The sequence below is a fragment of the Orcinus orca genome, chromosome 4, assembly GCF_937001465.1.
Source record: "Orcinus orca chromosome 4, mOrcOrc1.1, whole genome shotgun sequence".
NCBI lineage: Eukaryota > Metazoa > Chordata > Mammalia > Artiodactyla > Delphinidae > Orcinus > Orcinus orca.
Window position 1 is genome coordinate 98,631,705 of NC_064562.1, and position 9,344 is coordinate 98,641,048.

At 41.3% G+C, this 9,344-nt stretch overlaps 1 pseudogene across 1 annotated transcript; it reads left to right on the forward strand.

Moving 5' to 3' along the window:
- Window positions 1-7,229: 7,229 nt before the first annotated feature.
- On the forward strand, window positions 7,230-7,995 carry LOC101275986 (AP-3 complex subunit sigma-2-like; annotated as a pseudogene). The gene has a single exon (XR_007476910.1). The product of XR_007476910.1 is annotated as an AP-3 complex subunit sigma-2-like (transcript).
- Window positions 7,996-9,344: the final 1,349 nt, after the last annotated feature.

Here is a 9,344-nt window from a genome sequence, read left to right on the forward strand (position 1 = left end):
GTTCCCTACTATGATTGTGTTCCTGTCAATTTCCCCTTTTATGGCTGTTAGTATTTGCCTTATGTATTGAGGTGCTCCTATGTTGGTTGCATAAGTATTTACAATTGTTATATCCTCTTCTTGGATCGATCCCTTGATCATTATGTAGTGTCCTTCTTTGTCCCTTGTAATAGTCTTTGTTTTAAAGTCTATTTTGTCTGATATGAGAATTGCTATTCCAGCTTTCTTTGATTTCCATTTGCATGGTATATCTTTTTCCATCCCCTCACTTTCAGTCTGTATGTGTCCCTACGTCTGAAATGGGTCTCTTGCAGACAGCACATATACAGGTCTTGTTTTTCTGTCCATTCAGCCAATCTATGTCTTTTGGTTGGAGCATTTAATCCATTTATATTTAAGGTAATTATCGATATGTATGTTCCTATTACCATTTTCTTAATTGTTTTGTGTTTATTATTGTAGGTCTTTTCCTTCTTATGTGTTCCTGCCTAGAGAAGTTCCTTTAGCATTTGTTGTAAAGCTGGTTTGGTGGTGCTGAATTCTCTTAGCTTTTGCTTGTCTGTAAAGCTTTTAGTTTCTTTGTCAAATCTGAATGAGATCATTGCTGTGTAGAGTAATCTTGGTTGCAGGTTTTTCTCCTTCATCACTTTAAATATGTCCTGCCACTCCCTTCAGGCTTGCAGAGTTTCTGCTGAAAGATCACTTATGTGTTATTTGTTATTTTTCCCTTGCTGCTTTTAATATTTGTTCTTTGTATTTAATTTTTGATAGTTTGATTAATATGTGTCTTGGCATGTTTCTCCTTGGACTTATCCTGTATGTGACTCTCTGTGCTTCCTGGAGTTGATTAACTATTTCCTTTCCCATATTAGGGAAGTTTTCAACTATAATCTCTTTAAACATTTTTTCAGTCCCTTTCTTTTTCTCTTCTTCTTCTGGGAACCCTATAATTTGAATGTTGGTGCATTTAATGTTGTCCCAGAGGTCTCTGAGACTGTCCTCAATTATTTTCATTCTTTTTTCTTTATTCTGCTCTGCAGTAGTTATTTCCACTATTTTATCTTCTAGGTCACTTATCCGTTCTTCTGCCTCAGTTATTCTGCTATTGATCTCTTCTGTAGAATTTTTAATTTCATTTGTGTTGTTTATCACTGTTCGTTTGCTCTTTAGTTCTTCTAGGTCCTTATTTAACATTTCTTGTATTTTCTCCATCCTATTTCCAAGAATTTGGATCATCTTTTCTATCATTATTCTGAATTCTTTTTCAGGTAGACTGCCTATTTCCTCTTCATTTGTTAGGTCTGGCGGTTTTCTGCCTTGCTCCTTCATCTGCTGTGTGTTTCTCTGTCTTCTCATTTTGCTTAACTTACCGTGTTTGGGGTCTCCTTTTTGCAGGCTGCAGGTTCGTAGTTTCTGTTGTTTTCGGTGTCTGTCCCCAGTGGCTAAGTTTGGTTCAGTGCATTGTGTAGGTTTCCTGGTGGAGGGGACTAGTGCCTGTTTTCTGGTGGATGAGGCTGGATCTTTTGTTTTTTGTGGGCAGGTCCACACCTGTTGGTGTGTTTTGGGGGGTCTGTGGCCTTATTATGATTTTAGGCAGCCTCTGTGCTAATGCATGGTGGTGTGTTCCTGTCCTGCTAGTTGTTTGGCATGGGGTGTCCTGCACTGTAACTTGCTGGTCATTGAGTGGAGCTGGGTTTTAGTGTTGAGATGGAGATCTCTTGGAGATTTTTGCCACTTGATATTACTTGGAGCTGGGAGGTCTCTTGTGGACAATGTCCTGCACTTGGCTCTCCCACCTCAGTGGCACAGCCCTGATGCCTGGCTGGAGCACCAATAGCCTGTCCTCCACACAGCTCTGAATCAAAGGGAGAAAAAACAGAAAGAAAGAAAGAAGATAAAATAAAATAAAGTAAAGTAAAATAAAATAAAGGTATTAAAATAAAAAATAATTATTAAGAAAAAAAATTTTTATGTATAAAAGAAATACAAAAACGGACAGACAGAATCGTAGGAGAAATGGTAAAAGCAAAGCTATACAGACAAAATCACACACAGAAGCGTACACATACACACTCACAAAAAGAGAAAAAGGGAAAAAAAATATATATATCGTTGCTCCCAAAGTCCACCTCCCTCAATTTGGGATGATCCATTGTCTATTCATGTATTCCACAGATGCAGGGTACATCAAGTTGATTGTGGAGATTTAATCCTCTGCGCCTGAGGCTGCTAGGATACATTTCCCTTTCTCTTCTTTGTTCGCACAGTTCCCGGGGTTCAGCTTTGGATTTGGCCCCGCCTCTGTGTGTAGGTCACGTGAGGGCATCTGTTCTTCGCTCAGACAGGACGGGGTTAAAGGAGCAGCTGATTCGGGGCTCTGGCTCCCTCAGGCCGGGGGGAGGGAGGGGTACAGATTGCCGGGAAAGCCTGCAGCTGCAGAGGCCGGCGTGACGTTGTACCAGCCTGAGGCGCGCCGTGCATTCTCCTGGGGAAGTTGTCCCTGGATCACGGGACGCTGGCAGTAGCGGGCTTCACAGGCCCCCCGGAAGGGGGGTGTGGAGAGTGACCCTTGCTTGCACACAGGCTTCTTGGTGGCAGCAGCAGCAGCGTTAGTGTCCCATGCCCGTCTCTGTGGTCCGCGCTGATAGCCGCTGCCTGCGCCTGTCTCTGGAGCTCCTTTAAGTGGCGTTCTTAATCCGCTCTCGTGCACCAGGAAACAAAGAGGCAAGAAAAAGTCTCTTGCCTCTTCGGCAGCTCCAGACCTTTTCCAGGACTCCCTCCCAGCTAGCTGTGGTGAACTAGCCCCTTCAGGTGTGTTCACGCTGCCAACCCCAGTCCTCTCCCTGTGATCCGACCAAAGCCCAAGCCTCAGCTCCCAGCCCCGCCCGCCCTGGAGGGTGAGCAGACAAGCCTCTCGGGCTGGTGAGTGCTGGTCGGCACCAATCCTCTGTGCAGGAATCTCTCCACTTTGTCCTTCGCACCCCTGTGGCTGCGCTCTCCTCCGTGGCTCCGAAGCTCCCCCCTCCACCACCCGCAGTCTGCCCGCGAAGGGGCTTCCTAGTGTGTGGAAACCTTTCCTCCTTCACAGCTTCCCACTGGTGCAGGTCCCGTCCCTATTCTTTTTTTTTTTTTAAAGAAGATGTTGGTGGTAGGAGTTTATTAATTAATTAATTTATTTTTGCTGTGTTGGGTCTTCGTTTCTGTGCGAGGCCTTTCTCTAGTTGTGGCAAGTGGGGGGCCACTCTTCATCGCGGTGTGCGGGCCTCTCACTATCGCGGCCTCTCTTGTTGAGGAGCACAGGCTCCAGACGCGCAGGCTCAGTAGTTGTGGCTCACAGGCCTAGTTGCTCTGCGGCACGTGGGATCCTCCCAAACCAGGGCTCGAACCCGTGTCCCCTGCATTAGCAGGCAGATTCTCAACCACTGCGCCACCAGAGAAGCCCCCGTCCCTATTCTTTTGTCTGTTTATTCTTTTTTCGTTTGCCCTACCCAGGTACCTGAGGAGTTTCTTGCCTTTTGGGAGGTCTGAGGTCTTCTGCCAGCGTTCAGTAGGTGTTCTGTAGTAGTTGTTCCACATGTAGATGTATTTCTGGTGTATTTGTGGGGAGGAAGGTGATCTCCGCATCTTACTCTTCTGCCATCTTGAAGCTCCTACCCTCATAACTTTTAGATTTAAAGCAAACATCACAATGGAAGTGAGTAAATTTGACATATCAAAATTTGGGCAATGCAGTTATATTTCACTAATAGGAAATTTAGAGCCATAATGCCTACTTTAAAAAGGGGACTGAGCATCAATTATCCAAGACTATGATAAATAAAGTTAGAAAAAAATCAACAAATCATACCTAAAAATAGCAAAAGGTAGAAAACAATACAGAAATGAACAGATATTATTAAAATTGAAAATCAACCTATGATAGAGGTGATTAACTAAGGCACCTTCTGCCTTAGTTCTTTGTAAAGACCAATACAATTGAGAAATGCCTGGAACCTCTGGCAAGAATGATCAAGGAAGAGAGTAACTAATAAGTAACCAATATCATAAATGTGAAAATGTTACTAAATATATCTCTAATTTTAGAGAAATTTATAAATCTGGGTGTTATTATGAATGTTAGGTCAATAATTTTGGAAAACTAGCTGTATACGTTCTAGAAAAATAAATTTACCAGAAGCTCACATAAGATAAAACATTAGAATTGTTGATATATATTTAATGTTTAGTGACTTTCTATAACTCTAGGCCCAGATTGGTTCACTGATGAATTCTAACAAATATTTAAGGAGGGAATAGCATCTCTCTTTACAAAAGCTCTAATAATTAAATAAGAAGAGGAGAAAAGATATTTGTCAACTCTTTATGAAATCAACATCGCTGTGATATCAAAACTTGACAAGTTCATGGTAATAAAAATACAAATCAGTCTTATTCACGAACGTAGAAGCAAAAATCCTAAACAAATATCAGCCAATAAAACTCAGTGGTTTAAAGAGGCTGTTACATCAAGAACCAAGGAGGTAGTATTTTAGGAATTCCAGAATGGTTTGCTATTTGAAAATCTATCAATACAGTTCAGTATGTTAATATACTACTACTAATACAAATGATATAATTATTTCAAAATATTCAGAAAAATAATTTGATATTATTCAGTACCCATTCATAAGCAATCATTGGAAACTAGGATTAGAGGATAACTTTATTAAGATGATAACTATACTTAGCGTATTCAGAATAGATCACATATATCTGCGAATTTTAAAAAAAAGTCTGCTTTGTTCACATGGTACTTCATCTCCTTACAAAGCTGTATGTAATTTCCTTTGTGTTGGGAACCATGTTATACAATTAATTTTGTGTTTTTCTTTGGCAAATACAAATACTGGGAAAATAGTACACAGTTAATTACAAAGTCGGTGCTTTTTCGTCTCTTTACTTGGAATTCTGTTGATTCATATCTTTGTATTGCTAATTCCTTCTCTTTATTCTGATTTACTCAAAGATCATCTTTTCAGGTAGGAGTTCTCCAAGCATCTTGGCCAAAATGATTCCCTGAGGTCTCTCTGAACAAGTATTCAGCTAAGTTACCAGGGATAAAAATAATCACCATATGTGATTACACATTCATACTTGCATGTCACAATATTTTTTGAGTGCTTCTAAGTGTCAAGGGTTCTTCTACTTACCAAGGATAGAGTAGTGATGAAAACACAATCCCTAATGTGCTTTATTTTGGAAGGAGTGAGACAGTTAAAATAACAAATATTAAAACTTCAGAAAATGACAAAGACTCCTTGATAATAAATCACAGTAGCAGATATAAAACAAATTGTTGTAGTACTTTTCATCTTTGGGTTCTTCCTTTCAGTGGCCACCTAAGATTAATAATATATGTTCATAATTCAAGAAAATGCATTGTGATAATCACTTTTGGTTTAAAGATACATGCTCCCAAAAAACAGTGAAAGGAGATTACATACATATTTTTATGGTAATCCTTACAACTAAATTAAAAATAAAGTCTATGTGTTTTGATGAACATTTTAAAATAATAGTACCACATACTGAGGACTTTCAAGTATATTTAAAACAATCTTAGTGGATTATTTAGTAGAAGTTCTATATTAATAATATCACTTTTCCTTTCCTCTAACCTCCAGAATTTATACTACAATTTGTAGAGCACATACTTCTTTTTATAAAGCTGTTGTCATTTTGTAGTGGTGCATTACTAATCAGACAATTATTCCATACTGGTAAAACATTACTTAAAGTATTTATTATAGCTCATAGACTATTAAAGTTACCCAGTTATAAATTGCTTATATTACCTAAGGTGTCATTTGCTACACAGTTCAAAACTACTTGTCCATTCTCAAAGCAAGTGTTGCATAATTATAGTAAGTGACTGCAGTTATAAACACATAACTTTCAAGAATGACATTTATTGACTTGATTGAAGTAAATTTCGATGAAATTTTTTTCCTCAAACATAAAATTAATAAAAACTGTCCTTTGTTGAAAATCTCAATCATGTACATTTTGTAATTTTTACCTCCTGTGTTCATTTATGTATTCTTTTGTTCAATGAATACTTTTAGAATATTTAGTGTATATAAGGAAATGTACACAAGAAAGTCAACAGAACCAGCACTATAAGGTAATGGGTGTTAATTAAACTGTCAAGCAAGTGGCATCTGTGGCTTATCATTAGGAGTAGAAGTCTGAACACTTCTGTCCACTGCATTTTGATATCAGAGTTGCCAGAGAAAACACAGTGCAGTCAAGCATTGGATGGAACAATGATTTACTCACCTAGAGATAAGGCAGAGCAAGATTAACTTCATTAGTGGGTATCAGTACCCCATTGCCAGCAGGTCCCTCCCAGCAGTGGACACAGGGCAATTAACCTGCAGAAATCCCTCTTGTGCTGCAGCAAAATGATCCTGTCCCCTCCTGGCAAGGGACAGATATAGTAGGGGGTTGGCCAGGTGCCATATGAGGCACATGCTTAAGCAAAACAAAGAAATACACGTTGAGTCTGAACAGCAAAAGCCATTCCCACACAATGTGATAAATGCAGCACAAGCTGTGAGGTTTCTTTATCTGTTGGTAAAGAAGTGTTCCTTCCTCAAGGCCCATTCTTATGTGGCCAAGTAGAAACCCAAAAACTGCATGTAGGATATTGCCTTTCCCAATAGAATTCCTGCTGAATTCATGCTCAGTGGGAGCCACCTAGGAGATTGGCCCACCCATATGCAATCTTAGCTTGACTTGGTAAATGTATGGTGGCTAAATTGAGAGAGACTACATTCTACGATAATCCATATTGGTCAGATAATATGGAATTCTACCTTATTTTTAACATCGTATCTTAGAAGAGCATTACCGTAAGACTGTACATAGAGAAAAATATTCAGAACAGTAAGACTAGAAATTTTCGTTTAAGGCAGAGTTGAAGGAGTTGGGGATGTCCAGTGCTAGCCAAAGAAAAATAAAATGTATATTGAGGAAAGATAAAGGAAGTATAATTTGTGCTAAATTTCTCATAATAAGGGTGCAATTCTCAATAAGGTTCTAATTTACATAGTAATTTATATGTAAATACAAAATAAATTTACAATAATTAATAAAAATGTTTTAAAGAGACAGAAACATAGAGTTAAAGTAGACCAAAAAAACTATAAAAGATATAAATGGGAGATGCTCTCTGGAAGTAGCCGGTGGTGAAAGGAGCATGGTGGGCAAAGATGATTCAGGCAATTCTGGTTTTCAATAATCACGGGAAGCCCCGGCTAGTCCGCTTCTACCAGCGTTTCCCAGAAGAAATTCAACAGCAGATTATTTGAGAGACCTTCCATCTAGTTCTCAAGCGGGATGACAACATCTGTAACTTCTTGGAGGGTGGAAGTTTGACAGGTGGCTCTGACTACAAACTGATTTATCAGCATTTTGCTACCCTCTATTTTGTATTTTGTGTGGATTCATCAGAGAGTGAACTTGGACCTCATCCAGGTTTTTGTGGAGACTCTGGATATGTATTTCAAAATGTTTATGAATTGGATTTGATCTTCCATATGGATAAGGTGCACTACGTTCTTCAGGAGGTGGTGATGGGTGGGATGGTGTTGGAAACAAACATGAATGAAATCGTGGCTCAGGTTGAAGCTCAGAACAGGCCAGAGAAATCCAAGGGTGGCCTTTCAGCAGCGCCTGCCCGGGCCGTGTCTGCCATGAAAAACATCAACCTGCCAGAGATGCCTCGGAATATCAACATTGGCGATCTCAACATCAAGGTCCCCAACCTGTCCCAGTTTGTCTGAGGGTGGAAGATGGCTGAACTGAGTCCTTGGAACCAGCAAAGCTGAGCCAGTCCTGCAGCAAAACCCGCTCTGCGCCCTGGAGGAGTCCCACCTCGGGCAGTGGCCCCTGCTGTCCTGAATCGGGAAGGAGTCCTGTGTCCACTGCCAGCCTGTGCTTGCATCTCACCTATGGAGCACATGCCTAGTGGCTCTACTAGAGTTGGCACAGCCAGAATCCTTTTGTATAGCCACAATGTCTCATCACCATCTCCTGTGGCATACACTCCCCACTGCCACAGTCCTGGCTTTGCTCTCACAGGTGTTTATGTGCAGGACACAATCCAAATCATAAGCCTGTTGTTTGCCTGCCCCCACATTTCTGCCAATAGGGAGGGCACACCCCCACAGCCAGATGGGTCCCCCTCAAAGGGGAGAGGCCCTGTGTCTGTAGAAGGCAAAGCTGACAACATGTGGAACATAGAATTATGACTCTTCCAGGTTTAAAATACATTCTTCTCCCGAGGAGCAGAGGGGTCAGTTATGAATGATGAGTCTTCTTTGTCCAGGAAGCCCACTGCTGTCTACACCAGCTTCTGGAGCACGAGAGCATGAGCTGGGGTCATGTGTTCTGGACCTGGCACAGGGGAAGGCTGGGGACACGGGCTGCCTGCTGGCTGAGACTGGTGGCAGTGCAGCATCTTCTCCCCAGTGTGCGAGGGGTCCCTGCCTGAGCTCACTCTGGGCATTCCCTGTTCCCCTCAGATGACAGTCCTCTAGAGCTAGCTGTGGAAACCTGTATATGTTTACGTGTGATTAGAGTCTTTCTTCCTGTGGTTAACTTAGAGCTGAAGCTGCTCCTCGAAGTAGTGCGTCTTACTCCTGTGCTGCCTCGGGGCCAGGTCTCAGGTATGATGTTGAGCTCCCTTGAGATTAGGGAGCTCGTTGCACCATCATGGTAAAGCCTCCCGGCCTGGGGACTTATCGTGCCTGCTGGCCAGTGGCCCAAACTGTTTCCTCAGGCCTCCTGATGCTGTCGCAGAGCCCATCTGAGATGGTGCCTGGCAGAACCGTGGTCAGGACCACGTCTTTTCCCGCTTTGAACAGTGCTTCCTGTGCTTGGTGCCCTTTGCTCCCTGTAGCCTCTTAACCTCAGCCTTTTGGAACATCTCTGTTCCGAGATAACCTCAGAGATGGGCAGTGTTGCTCAGAATGTAGGCCCTCTTATGTTGGAAGAGGGAAATGTAGATTAATATACCTATCTGATGTTAAAACCTCTGATATTCTTTTAAAGAATTTATTTATTTTTTAAACAGACATTTCAGCATATTCACATCCCTCTCACATTTGCTGAAAGTGATATACGAACAAAGAAGGGAAACGATATTTGTTTTGCACCTACTGTAAGGTGGCATGAGCGAGATCCTTCCACAATCCTTACAACAGACATTGTTATCTCCATTTTGAAAGTCAAGAAAATAAGACTCAGAGAGGTCAAGTAACCTGGTTTAGGTCACAAGGGCTAAGAATTGAGACTGTCTG